The sequence below is a fragment of the Lynx canadensis genome, chromosome B2 (assembly GCF_007474595.2).
Source record: "Lynx canadensis isolate LIC74 chromosome B2, mLynCan4.pri.v2, whole genome shotgun sequence".
In the NCBI taxonomy this organism is placed as follows: Eukaryota; Metazoa; Chordata; class Mammalia; order Carnivora; family Felidae; genus Lynx; species Lynx canadensis.
This window is the reverse complement of record NC_044307.1, coordinates 82,204,860-82,220,280: the sequence shown is the minus strand read 5'-3', so window position 1 is coordinate 82,220,280 and position 15,421 is coordinate 82,204,860. Positions and strand designations below refer to the sequence as shown.

At 35.7% G+C, this 15,421-nt stretch overlaps 1 non-coding gene across 1 annotated transcript; it reads left to right on the top strand.

Annotated features, from left to right (window-relative positions):
* The first annotated feature begins 12,287 nt into the window (after nt 1–12,287).
* Nucleotides 12,288–12,394, top strand: LOC115515066. The gene has a single exon (XR_003969135.1). It is a non-coding gene; the product is annotated as a U6 spliceosomal RNA (small nuclear RNA).
* Nucleotides 12,395–15,421: the final 3,027 nt, after the last annotated feature.

The window sequence follows — 15,421 nt, the reverse complement described above, 5'->3', positions numbered from 1 at the left end:
AGAGATGCAGTTATTCAACTAATATTTGTTAAACACTTACTTTCTATGCAACACAGTTCTAGGAAGTAGGGATATATACCAGTGACCAAGATAAATGAATCCTCTGTGCTCAAACTGTTTATTCTAAGTAGAATAAACATGTAAACAACTAAATAAATCTAGATAATGGAAAATGCTATAAGGAAATATGACAGGGTAATGGAAGAGAAACTGTAGTGTGCAAATATCTGGAGAAAAAGCATTACAGACACCGAGCACAAGTGCAAGGTCCTAAAGGGGGAGACAGCTGATGAGCTCTGCATAGCAAATCCCCCACAGAGAAGGCTGAAGGCATGCAGGCAAGCTTGTCACCAAGTTCAGAGAAATCAGTCTATTCAGAAGTGAAAATAAAACTGGTTTCATGGAGGAGCTGGGTTGGCATCATGAACTCCCAAGAGAAAGAAAGAGATGCACTGGTCCACAGGCTCACCGGGGATAGAAGAAATCAAAACCACTAAAACATTAAAATGACTCAAAGCTTCAAGTCTAGCAAGTGTTGCCATAGTCTGATACTTGGTTAAAAGACACATAACTCCCTGGGAGAAACTGCTTCTGTGGTTCAGGCCAAGCTTCTATAAGAAAGAATCCCCTATTACAATGGATTAAATTAGAATCTTTCTCAACAACAGCCCAGAGGTGAACATTTCAGAAAAAAAAAAAAAATGGAGGAATTCTACCATCCTTAACATATGCCTTCCATCTTTGGGTGTGAGGTGACAGTTCTGGTTATCACTACTTCCCAGGCAAAAAGAAGTGAGGGGGGAAAAAAAGGAATGGAAAGCAACCAGAAAAACAGAAATAGAGCAAATCTCTCTCAATCCCATCTCATCCAAAAAGTAGTCACATGATAAACATCAAGGTGCAAGAGGCTAAGAAATGTAATTTCTTGCTAGGTGGATTTTTGCTAGGATCAAATAGATATTGGAGGGCATTATCAGTTTCTGACACAAATTAGGAAAGAAAATCTGTGAAAGAGGTATGACTACAGAGAACACTAGTAAGTAATGACCACCACATGCAGTCAAGTGGATCACTGAGATATTGCTGGGATGATCTGTTACCCACAGTGAATTGGGAGCAAAGGTCTATTCATATATTGGAAGGAATCCCCAAACCCAAGAGTAGAACTAAGAAGAGCTGTGTTTCTAAGCACTCAAGACATGGATGTTAAGCCAGAGACTAACTGTGGTTATTATTTTTGTTAATTTCTGTGCCCTCCAGACTGAAGAGAATGTTCTGGGGAATATCACTGATACCAACTAAAATTGTCATAACTGTACATATATACAAATACCCCCTGTCTGTGTGAAAATAGTCAGTTCCTGAGTATACATTACTAGTGCTTAGGTATTGGTTTCAGATAGAGAGGGATGTTAAAAAAGCTAAATCTATTGGTTACTAAGCTTTACATAGGGAGAGATCAGACAGCAAAGGATATAAATAATTGCATTATCAGATACCATATTATAAGTTCGGCTGCTTTCATATTTGAGAGTTTTTCGCCATATGAGTTTCTTTTCTGGCATGATTTTTATTATATTTTCCATTTTAGTATATTTTTAGTAACTTTTTTCTAGTCAGTTTCCATTGATCCAAGTAAAATTACCTATTTCCTGTTAATCCATTGCTCTAAACTGTCAAGAAAGGCTTTCCCTGAAAATTCTTGTGTTTAGACACATGACTTACAGATTGCCTCAGGATGATCTATACAATATTTTTTTCTTCATAATTGTTATCAAGCATTTATAAAGCAGCCAGTTTATATTATATATTTGTACACATTTTGTGAACCTGTGGCATATTCCTTGAAAAATAGATCTTCCCCTAAGTCATTTGATTTAGTTGAAGAGGTTCAAAATGGTATATAGCCAACAAGTGTCCCTCCCACCTCAGCACCCTAAGGACTGGCTCCAGCAAGAGGCAACACAGGTGAGATGAAGGAAGAGAGCCAGTTTACAACCAATTTTGTTTGAGTTATACATAATTATTCCTGGGATATGAGAGTGGTCTCACATAGTGCTTAGGTAGGAATTTAATCTAATTTAATACTAAAATACTAAGAAAATTTAAATGGCTCCCTATGTTAGTTATCAAGGAATGACAATGACCCTGGTGATTGAGATAAGGAGATGCTGAAGGAGGAAGCTCTACCACTGGCTGGGCCAGCCACTCTCTCTCTTCCCCATCCTATACTTGCCTTCTCCAAGTTCCCTGTGAACCCACTGGTTTCCCTGTCAGATAAAGAAGAACTTTCTCACATCCTGATTCAGTCTTGACTAAGGTAAGCCGTACCTAAGTTGCACTACTTAAATAATTTTATATGTATTTAAAACTCTGTACCCCCTATTTATTCCTTTAAAAACATACAATGAGCACCTGCTATACACCAAGCTCTATTCTAGGCACAAGAGAGGCAGCAATGAGAAGACAGGGAAGGTGTCTTCACTAATAGAATTTCCATTTTATGGTTTTGCTCTCTGAATTATCTTTACTGTAGCCTAAACCTGAAGTGCTAACCCTTGCCTTCCCACATGGATTCCCAAATGTCAGCTGAAATTTTTCCACTTGAGCACAGGAACTCATTTTGATAACAGGACCTATATGTTTGAGTTCCCAACCAAGACCCATACTTCATAGGATAATCCCCTAGCTTCTATCTCTACTCTAAGGTTGTACTCTAATAAATCTATTTTCCAATTCTTCCCTACAACTTGAATCCCACCTAACTCATGCCAGTTTCCTGAGTTAAAACCCAGAGACATTTTATTAACTCCAAATGGTCCAAAGTTTGGGACTGGGTGTCCACCAATATTTGGCCCATCTAGTCTTTGAATGTCACATTACTAGGTCCCTATTTTTATACATAAATCACCAGTTGGGACCCACCAATACCTCATATAGGAGTTGTGAATGCTGACTATTTTCCTGACCATTCCTAGAGATTGTTAAGTCCTCATGGATTCTATGCCTTGCCTATTTGGTTGAACATCTTCCTTTGTTTCCCATATTGGGACAAACATCCCTGTCCCTACCCTAGTTTATGTTGTTAATTCATACATGTCTGTGTTATCAAGAAGAAAATTGTGGACACAACTATAGCGACAGAAACCCCTGCACCTGTCTCCCAATCCCTTCAAGGATATAGATTATGCACTATTTGTAAATTGTCATCCCAGGTTTATTACCACACAATGGAATGGAAATCTTTCCAATTGTGACTGATGTAAACACCATAAGTTTCTCTGGACCTTAGCTCTGTTATAATAGCAATCATTCTGGAAACACCATACTCAAAATTAATGTGCTGCTACATTGGTCTAAAGGCCACTAAAAGTAGCATTTGGTCATGAGCTAGTATTTTATTCAAATCCAACATGTTAGAAAAACACCACACATCAAAAAAATTAACCCTAAAGCAAAATATTTTAATTTAATTATATTATCCTTTGCTCTGTGTTTTTATTTATAAGCACACTGCTAACTGGTACCATAACTTATTTCAGCTCTTTCCTTAGTAAAGTGTAACATATCCATCATGCTGAAACACTTAAGTTACAGGCAGTTTACTCACATTAGATCTCATTAGCAATTACACTAGTGTTCAAAATACATTACCTCATTTGTCTCATAGCCCATATAGTTTTTTACATAATGAATTAGACCAATTAGTCCCACATGACAGAAGGAAATCTTAAATAACACTGTCCTTACTTTAAGACAAGCTTGACTGAAGTGCAATGAAAGAAACTATAAAATTAATTTGTTTTGTAAAATGGATAGCAAAGAGAATTAGATAACCAAACTTCAAGCTAAATGTTTGGTAGGGGTTAGGCATCAGAGAGAGAGAGAGAGAGAGAGAGAGAGAGAGAGAGAGAGAGAGAAAAGTAGCAAAAGAAAAGACAATGCCTCACTCAGTTTTTTGCAAGACATAAATTCATTATTTGCATAGCTAAGAGCCATGTTTAAATGTCCAAACTAACTTGCTTATAGACTTTTCAATTGAGACTATTATTGTCCTATGGGAAAAAAAAACTTGCTGATTGTAATCAGCCAAGAAATTTACAGCTATTGCACCAATCAATAGCTAGAGATTTTTGGAAGCACAAAGTTAGCTTTCTATCCACATGTTCATTTTACCAATACAAGTTGTTTCTTATTGTCCCTGATACTTCCTTCAAATGACTCTTTTCAACATCAAATTCAATTTCCTTTCCACTGTTAGTATCTCTTTCTTCAAACTTCAGACAGAATCATAAAACACACAGAGTTGATAGGTGTTACCTAAACAAGAGTGCATCTTAACCTGAGAAAGCAGATCCCAGCATGCCATCTATGTACCCGCTGACCCTATAAGGAGACTGTGCCTTGTTAGTCATCACCATGGTAATTATCTGTTTTCTTTGTAGATCATAATTGCTTTCCTCACTGTTCGATCAAGGACTGTCATGCAATGAAATGACTGTGGACTGGTTAACTAGTTGGAAGTGCCCCCAGTCTTCCATTTATGGACATAATAAATTGTATCACCCAAGGAGTCAACAGAAGATACAAATCTGGTAGCAAATCAGTTCCTAAAAATATGCCCAGGAACCTAGAGGCAAAATCTGACCCAATCATTCTTCTTTAATCAAGGTGACTCTTAATACACTATGCCTTTTTTAATGTCCTAGTAGTTAAAGATAATTTAGAACTGAAGGGGGGAGTGAAATAAAGTTTCTGGGTCAATAGGGAAACAGGTTTTCAGAGAAATCTCACACTATAAAATGAATTTTCCTTCTCCTTCTAAACCAAGTATCCTCTTCAAAGGATGTGTACATTAGAGAAAATAAATCACCAAGACAGTAGAATTAGAGTCTTTTGAACACGCCTGATTGGAAAGCTCATTTTCCTCTTCCTACCATCTCTCCTGCTTTTACAAAAATATTTCACACACAAAATGTTATCTACTAGACTTCACTACCGCATGTGCCTTATGTTCAAATTACATCTTTTAAACTGGCACAGTTTTTTTTTTTAATTAGGCTTTTGAAAATGCTTATTGCTGGCAGTTTGGAAAATATTGACTCTGGTATTTGTCATTCAGAGTTGAACTCAGAGAGTCAAGAACTTTCCAAGTTAACTTTTCTTTTGCTCAACTCCCACAGTTCCACAAAAGTTCTCATTATACCTGGTGGGCAACTCAGGGATCTTGTGCAGCTGAGTTAGGACAAAATAGAAATGCTAATTCAGAATTTGCATCCTTAAGAGACCTTCAATATTGCCTTAAAAGCTCAAAAATGACCCAATTTTACCAAATGAAAAATGCAGTATGTCCTCTACACAGGTGGTTGGAAACTCATTTCAAATTTGTCTTTATTAATGAACTCCTGATATTCAGCTCTTTGCTAGTCACATTTGGAAATCCCTAAAATTACATGAAATAGATCTTTTCTAGAAGACTTTGCAGTCTATATAGGGAAGCAACTTATGCATGCAAAACAAATTAAAAATTATATCAGAAATTATAACCTAAGGTGACAATTGACACTAATAAGAAAAGATTAAATTGAAACAAAGAAGACGGGAAAATGGCACTGATTATCCTTAACATGGGAAATGCCGGAAAGGATTTGGCTATTTGGATATGGTTCAGGGATCCCATATGTTCTCTCAAGAGAATTTTTAACTTTGCCTAATTGATCTCCAAGCAGAATTCAGTCCTTCTCATGTTTAAGAGCATCCCTGGTACAAAGAGGCCTGTGGCTCCCATCTGCCCTCAATAAGCAACTCACACTATGTGGCCCAGAGTCTTTGCACAATGAGGCTCTCCTGAAGAAGCAGGCAGAGTATGCTTTCTGCCAGCCAGAATCCAATGGTCATTAGAAACAGTGAATCAGAATTATTACTCTCAAACTTTATTTATTTATTTTGAGAGATACAGAGACAGTGTGAGTGGCAGAGGGGCAGAGAGAGAGAGAGGGAGAGAGAGAATCTCAAGCAAGATCCATACTGTCAGCACAGAGCCTGATGCAGGGCTTGAACTCACAAAACCATGGGATCATGACCTGAGCGAAAACCAAGAGCCAGACACTTTACCAACTGAGCCACCCAAGTGCCCCTCAAACTTTTTCGAATATTTATCCCATTAATTTTTTTAATTATAAAGTCCCATTGGCTTTTTTGCTTTCTCTGATAGCAATCAAAAGCAAAATAATGCAGACAAGTCCCCAATGATTGCTCAAATATGTGATATGCCTATGTGGTATCTCAGCATTACCTTGTACACTTAGACAGGACAAGTCAGAGAATTCATTTCAAGTCCTGTGATTTATTAAGATGTTAACAGTGTAAGTACCCTCTCCTTTCATTTCCAAGACCTGTGGATTTGCAGTGATAGATCTATGTTATTTGGGTTTCATTATCATGAATCTAGGTCTCCACAATGACATATATAGCCTATATCCAGGGGAAGACTGTACCTCTAACCTAACCTAGACAAGAATAACAGCAATAATAACATTGGGCATTTATTGCATAATTCTTATGTGTTAATTTCTGCACCATGAAATTTATATGTAATTGTTCATTTAATCTTCAAAATCATGCTGTAAACTCACTCTTCTACCTCTATTTTATGGATAGGAACCAAGGCTCGTAGAGTTTAAATGACTTACTCAAGGCCACTTAAAGTAGTTGCACGAGAGATTTCTAATTCATTTCTGGTGCTGCGGCTGGCATCACTGTCGTTCATTGTTGGAGGATGAAAACCAAGTTTTGCTTCTTCTTTTTCTCACAAAAGGGTTCCTGTCCATTTTTTGTCTGTCAGAGAGTCCCATAAGACACTTTAAAGGAGAATGTTGCTTCTGCTCCATAAACTCTGAAGACTATGGAAAGGCCTCCTTCAGAATCATAAAATCTTAAAGTTGAAAGAAACCTTAAATATTAACTAGACCCAAAGTCAAAGCTTTTAAAAATGTCCTTAACATTCGCTTGAGTTGGGGCGCCTGGGTGGCGCAGTCGGTTAAGCGTCCGACTTCAGCCAGGTCACGATCTCGCGGTCCGTGAGTTCGAGCCCCGCGTCGGGCTCTGGGCTGATGGCTCGGAGCCTGGAGCCTGTTTCCGATTCTGTGTCTCCCTCTCTCTCTGCCCCTCCCCCGTTCGTGCTCTGTCTCTCTCTGTTCCAAAAAAAATAAATAAACGTTGAAAAAAAAAAAATTTAAAAATGTCCTTAACATCAAGCAATTCCTTATCAACAGAACAGAATTAGAAGTGATAAACCTAATTTTAAGTCTAGGTGGTGATTCTTTTCATGTTAACCTCACATAGCTGCCATGTGACTTTAAACAATTGTCTTCCTCAATTACTTAGAATAGTATAGATGTTACAAAGATGTTGTACCAAATAAATTCCAAAATTTCTGAGGCTCAACATATTCATCATTAATGTTAGTCTAGGGTGGGCATATCTGGATAGCAAGTGGCTTTTCTCCACAGGGTGACTGAGGAAACAAGGCTTCTTTGGATCTCATGGTTTCACCTTCCTCTGAGATCTCAGCATCCTCTGCTTCTAGCCAGTGGAAGGGGAAATGAGGTGGACAAGACATTATAGTGTATTCAAGTACAAGTGACATCTATTTTTTCTCACATTCCATTGTTAAAAACTGGTAACATGGCTGCACCTGGATGCAAAAGTATGGGAAATGTATTCCCTGTTGGGTATATGCTTCCCAGCAAAAACACCACTCAGTGGAAGGGAGATCATACATTTTTTGGTGGACAGTTCACTATCTTTGCCACATGCCTCCTAAATAGTAAGTTCCAGTTTCAAACATCCACTGGTGAGTTGAAGTTGGAAGACTGTCCTAAACTTCAAAACTTGAGTTTAGTGGATTATACTATTTTCCTGACACTTTGCTTCCTACCTTAAAAGAATCATACATCCATGCCCATTGTCATGAGCCTGTATGAACTGTTTCCCATTATAGGCAAAGAAAACATCCCCACCCATTGATGTTCAGCATGGTGAAATGATTTGCTTTGGCCAATGAATGAAGATGAAAGTGATAGGTGCCAGTTCTATGATAAGGCCTTAAGAAAATTTATTTGTCTGTTCATCTCCTTGTTTCCCTGCCACCCCAGGTGAGAACATGCCACAAGTTGTCACTCTTTCCGGAACAAGGAGTTATGTGGAACAAACCTGAATCCAACCTACAATCTAAAACCAAGCCCAGCTGATTTCAGCCAAACCCTACAAAATCTGTAAAATAAATAAATAAATATGTATGTATGTTAAAAAATAAAAGTGACTGTTTTATAAACCATGAAGGTTTGTAGCTTTGTTTGTTATGCAGCATTACCCCGGGAATAGTTGACTAACACAATGAGATTTGATCATTCTATGAGTAATTAACCATTGGCCTTCTAGGAAGGACTCTGTGGGCAGTGATAAGCTTGGATCTTAAAGAAACCAAAGATTTGACCCCCCAAAAAAGTGTTTTCCATTGATGTGCCTAGAAGACTTTCATTTTTCCTAAGAATTCCAGAAAAAGTACTTTATTTAATCTTTAATCATCAGGGGAGAGTAGTTCCTCTTCAGGAATAAGCCCAAGAATCCATACAGAAGAGGTAGATACACCAATATCAGAACCCACTTTTTAGGCCAAGGTGCCACTACAGACATTCATTCCTCAAGCCAGTGGGGTACAACTATGAAAAAATAAAACTTCCCAAGACTTAGTGTTCCTATCAAAATCCCTAGCCTCTTGAGCCATGTATACATAAGCTATAACAATATAGAATTTTTGCTTTCATTTCTCACAGAAACATTTTCACATACATAAAGATTAGGTCTGTAGCCATGTGTTTACCTAATCCAACTGATTCAAAGAATAATAAAACATCTTTTGTCTCCCCAAAAGCTGAATTGTTACATCCCAGGATGGGCTCTAGGTTATAGCTGAAGATGACAAGGGGACTGGAGCACTATCTTCCTAGGTATTTGTGTGTCAAAAGAGATGAAAGTAGAACTTGACAACTTTGGGTGGTAGAAATGTGGGGCTATCTGGCTCCTGGAGAGCTTTTATCAGCATAACAAAATATTAGAGTTAGGACTTAGACCCATTTCATGTCCAAGGACTTCGTTCTAGGAGGAGAAGTCACAGCTGCCTCTTTACCCTTCAATCTTCATTTAAGGAGGGTATGGCCCTCACATAGGACATGTGACTTGGTTTTCATCATTGTGCCCCAGGGATAAGACCTGATGCAAGACAGGCTGATGCACGTATTACTCACTGTGAAGTAATTCATAAGAAATCTTTCTCTGATCCCTAGAATTTCATATGCACATTCAGGATAAAATTAATAAAGATGGATATTAAAAACCAAACACTAAACTAAAGAAAGTGAAAAATGACCTTTGCCTCTTTTATAATTTTTAATTACTTTAAAGTCATCTGATTTTGGTGTTGTTTTCAGGGTAACTAATACTAAGTATGTGCCCTGTTTTGGTCTGACGAGTCCTGAATAGGAGACAAGTATAGACTGGACATGAACTGAATCTCATATCTCAACAGCCAGCAAGGAACTAAAGCATCCTGCTAGCAACCACTGTATGAGCTTATAAGCAGATCCTTCAGCCATGGTCAACACATCAGATGACTGCTCCCTGACCCTCACCAACAAGTTAAATCTTAAGAGAGATCCTGAGCTAGAACTACCCAGCTAAGCCACTCTAGGACGCCTATACCTCTTGTGTGAAATAATACACACTTACTGTTTTTAACTGCCAGGTTTTGGGGTAGCTGACTAGATAACTAGTACACACATGTAAAACATTTTTGTGGAGTATAGTCAGACCTCAATAAACGTTAACTTTCTACTAATCAATAATACTATGTTACTTACCTCCTAATCAGGATACTTTTTCCCCTGCACCCTCTCCCTTAGCCCCCACATACCATTTCAGAAGTCCTTAAAAGCAAAGAGAGGTATATCAGAGGCAATATTTTAAAAGGTAATGACCCAGAATATTCCAAACTAACAAAAGAGACCACACCATAGATCCAAGAAGCCCAAGATATTCCAGCAAGCTAAATAAAAATGGTATTCATATCTATACATATCACGGCAAGACTACAGAAGGCTGAAGTGAAATAAAAAGTCTCAAAAGCATCCAGAGAATAAAAAAACATCTTCTAAAATGTGATCACTTAACTGCTGACTTGTTCTGAAGCAACAATGTAAACCATAAGAGAACGGAATGATATCTGTATTCTGTCCACCGAGAATTCTATACCAACTGAAAATATCTTTCAAGAATGCAAGCAAAATTAAAGACATTTTCAGACAAACAAAATACTGAGAGAGGAAACTACCAGCACATTTAAACTAAAGGAAGTTCTAGGGGTGCCTGGATGGCTCAAGTCAGTTAAGTGACCGACCCTTGATATCTGCTCAGGTCATGATCTCACAGTTCCTGAGATCAAGCCCTGCATAGGGCTCACACAGGACATGGAGCCTGCTTGGGATTCTCTCTCTCCCTCTTCCCCTCCCCTGCTAGCACTCTCTCTCTCCCTAAATAAACAAACAAATAAATAAATAGGAATTCTAATGGGTATACTTCAAGTACAAGGAAATCTGGCTTAGATGTGGGTTCTGAGAAACAAGGACTGAAAAGAAAACAAAAAGTTGTAGTATTTAGGAAACCTTTAAAAAATAACTAAATAAATGTCTTCTGTGGATAAAAGAGAATTAAAATACACAACAGTTATATAGAAGTTGGGAGGGAATAAACAAAATTAAAGTAGTCTAAGTTGTTGTGTTTTATCCACAATTGCATTTAGACATTAGAAAGTTAAGAAGGGATATCATAATTTCCAGAGTAATCACTCAAAAAAGAAAAGTGCATACATTTTGAAATATTATGGGTAGAAGTAGAAATATAAAGAATCACTTCAAAAGAAAGCCAGGAAGCAGACAAAACATTCAATAAGTATGATAAATGGAGAGCACAAAATAAAATGTTGGATTTCAACCTTATATATAGGCAATTATATGAAATACAAATGCATTAACTGTTCTAGTTAAGAGGCTGATTTTCACACTGGGGAAAAATACTGCAATCTAATTATATGCCCTTTATAAAAGACAAATCTAAGATGTAAAATCTATAAAACGTGAAAATAAAAAGATGAAAAATATAGAACACAAACACCATTCAAAAAGAAAACTTGTATAGCTATATAAATATTTTAAAATGGACATTAAGGCAAAAGACTGTTAGAAATAGAAAGGCCCAATATATATAGATAAAAAGAATTGTATTCATCTTGAAGATAAAATAATTTTTACTTTGTGGGCACCTAATACCATATTTACCAAAATGTATAAAGCTAAAGAAAAAATCTCAAATAAAAAAAGGCAAATACACATTCATGATGGTTGATTTTAACATTTTTATCAATGACTGATAAAATAGGGGAAAAACCTTTAATGGGTATATTTAGAACACCGCACCTAAAACTGCATTATGCACATCTTTTTTAAGCACACATGGAACATTTACAAAACTTGAGCATAAACTGGGTCATAGGGTTAAGTCCCAACAGCTTTCAAAGGATTATAATAACACATAGTATGTTCTCTGGTCAAAGTGGAATTACTCTAGAATAAAAGACAACGACCTTAAATGTGAAAATATACGGAAATAAATAAACTTCTAACTGTCCCGTAAGTCAAAGAAGAAATCATGACAGAATTTAGGAAGTATTCTAAACTGAATGATAATGTATTACAACTTAAACTTGAGGTGATGCAGTCAAAGCAGTATTTAGAAGAAAAAAATGTTGATTACATGTGTTTATTAATTTTAAAAATGTCTCAAAATTAATATAGTAAACATCCATACAAAAAGTTAAAAGAAATCCAACAAAAGTAGAATGAAGGAGATAAAGAAATAAAGATAAGATAAAAATTAATAGAATAGGCAAACATGTAATAGATAAGATAAAGAAATCTAAGTTAGTTCTTTGAAAACATTAAAGAAAGCACAAATAACCATTACCAGGAAAGAAAAAGGAGACACCACTTTATATCCTGCAAATTTCTTTTTCTTTCTTTTTTTTTGTGACAGATCAGTGCTTACTTTTATTTTTTTTTCTTGACTTACACATTTTATTTATTTTATTTTTTTAATTAAATATACCTTATTGCAAATTTATTTTTAAAAGAAGCTATTGTAAACAGTTGTAAGTCAATAGATTTGAAAATCAAGTGCTCGCTTCGGCAGCACATATACTAAAATTGGAACGATACAGAGAAGATTAGCATGGCCCCTGCGCAAGGATGGCACGCAAAAAAAAAAAAAAGAAGAAGAAGAAGAAAGAAAAAGAAAATCAAGGTGAAATGGATAATTATACAGAAAAAAATAATTTTGCAAAATAGACGTAAAAAATAGAAAATATCAATAGTTATATAATTATTAAAGACATTGAATCAGTACTCAAAATCTTTCCACAAAGAAAATTTTAAGCTATGATTACTTCTCCGGCAATTTCTATCAGACATTCAAACAGCAATAATTCCAATGCGGCCCAAATTCATCTAGAAAATAGGAGATGGAGAATGAAACACTTTGCCAACCTCATTAGGTTAGTATAATCTTGATAACAAAGCCTGCACAGAAAATAGGAGAAAAATATTTACAAGCCAAACTCACTCATGAACATAAATCCAAACACACTAAATACAATAGTAGCAAATAAAACCCAGCCTATATAACACAGATAAAATAGATTAATGCATTGTGACTGGGCCAGATTTATTCAAAGAATTTAAGTTTGATTTAACATTTGAAAACCAATCAAAGTAATTTACCACATTAACTGATGCATCTCAATAGATGCAGTAAACAATTGATAAAAAATTTTTAACATTTGCAACTAGATATTTAAAAATGGTGACTAGGAATCAGTCTTTGAGAAAAAAATAGATATAACTTTATCAAGAGATATTAAAGAAGATCTAAATATATCAGGACATAAATCATCTTTAGGGGTTGGAAAAAATCAGTATTATAAAAAATGTGCATTGTCCCCACATTGATCTTTAGATTCAGTGTGATGGCAATTAAAATTTCAGCTACTTAAAAAAAAATTCATTTCAATATAGTTGGCACACAATGTTACGTTAGTTTCAGGTATAAAACATAGTGATTCCACTTCTCTATGCATTATGCTATGCTCACCACAAGTGTACCTACCCTCTGTCACCATACAACACTATTACAATATCATTGAAATTTCAGCCATTTTTAAAGTTTTCTTTGCCAAAAAAGAAGAAATGACTATTAAATTTATATTCCAAAAAGAGTCAAGAGGAGTCAAGACAACAATTGAATAAGAAAAACAAATTTGGAAAACTTACCCAACTAAATATCAAGATTCATTATAAACATAGTGTAACATTGACGCAAATAGAGAAAAACGGTAAATGAAACAAGATAAAAAGCCCAGAAACACATGTACGGACACTTGCTTCATAAGAGGAATATTAGTGGTAAGGAGTGTGGAAGAGGAAACTTTTAAACAAATAGCAATGAAACAATTTGATGTCTGTATGGGAAAAAAATTAAATTAGACCATGAAGTCAGGCCATACACACAAATTAATTCCAGGTGGATTAGGGTTCTAAACATTAAATAAAAGACTACTAAGATTTTATATGATAATAGAGGAGACTATCTACTTAACTTCACAGTACGGAAAAATTACCTAAGCAAGTCACAAAACGCACTACTATGAAAGACAAGACTGACAAATTTACTACATTAAACTAAGAACTTCTGTTCATCAGAAGATATCACAAAGAGAGAGAATAGGTAATAAAGAGTGGAAGAAAACACTCACAGCAAGAGTCATATTCTAAGTACTCACACACACAATTTTGAAATGGGCAAAAGACTAAAAAAAAAAAAAAAGACACACTTAAAAAAAAAAGGAGATCTAAATGGCTAATAAACATAAAAAAGAACTTGACCTCACTGGTAACCTGGGAAACACAAGCTAAAACAACAACAGTGAACTAATACTATATGCCCACAGATTCTTAGGTATTTACTCTAGAGAAACTCTGGCTCATGTTCAAAAATGTTCATAAAAACATTATTCTCAGGAACACCAAATTTAAAGTACCTATATATGCACTAGCAATAGAATGGATAAATAATTATGGCACACTGGAATGCAGTATTAGGAACTACCTGAAAGCAGTAAAAATAAATAAAACTAAGGCTACACACAACATGGATAGATCTCATAAATATAAAATTGGGTAAAGAGGAAGACACAGTAGGATTCAGATTCACTTATTTAATCTAATAAAGTTAAAAATACATAAAAGCAAACTATATCTACTTTAAGTAAAGCATGAATATACTTTCACTTAGCTTCATTTATACATACATATGTGATAAAAATATGAAGAAAAACACAGAAATAATTATCATATAACTCAGAGTGAGTAGTCATTACCTTCAGGGAAAAAAAGTCCTTTTTTTTAATATTTATTTTTGAGAGACAGAGAGAGAGGTAGAATGAGCAGAGAGGGGCAGAGAGAGAGAGAGAGAGAGACACAGAATCTGAAGCAGGCTCCAGGCTCTGAGCTGTCAGCACAGAGCCTGACATGGGGCTCTAACTCACCAACCACCAGACCATGACCTAAGCGAAAGTTGGATGCTCAACCAGGCACCCCAGGAAAAAAAATAGTTCTTAATAATAATGAAGAATAGGGGATATTTTTGGTCTTGGTAGTGTTATATTTCTTGACCTTGGCCATGGAAACATGCATGTTCACTTTCTATTATTTATTAAACCATTAATCTATGGTTCACACATTAGTCTGTATATTTACTTCACAAGAAAATGTTTTTAAAACTTATATGAAAAATAAGCACACTGTTCTGTGCTTATTTGTTTTTTTCCCCCCAGCGTGTCAATTGTAAAAGCTATTCTATTATCTTTAAAATTTCCATATGGGATGGTGTCTATGTAATCTATAACATGCCAGTGGATTTCTTACAGAGACAAGAAAAGAGATTAAAGTAATGATTGTATCAACAGATTCATCCAGGCACTAAAAATGTATTTGTAAAACCCCATATACTCTTTGGATAAGTAATCATGATTTTGCAGCATTTTAAGTTTCCTCTGAGGTAATTCAGTGATGTGGAACCGAATCATTAGCCAGTTCTTCAATGTGTAACTTCTCTTACCTGTGAAGAGAGGCAGAAAATGAAGTGTTTGGAGTAGAACAGAAAATTCTCGTTAGCTGAATGTTGAGAGAATGACACAAGTGGCTATTTCTGAGATTCAAATATCTCTTAAAGAAGTCTCGAGGGATGTGGCAGT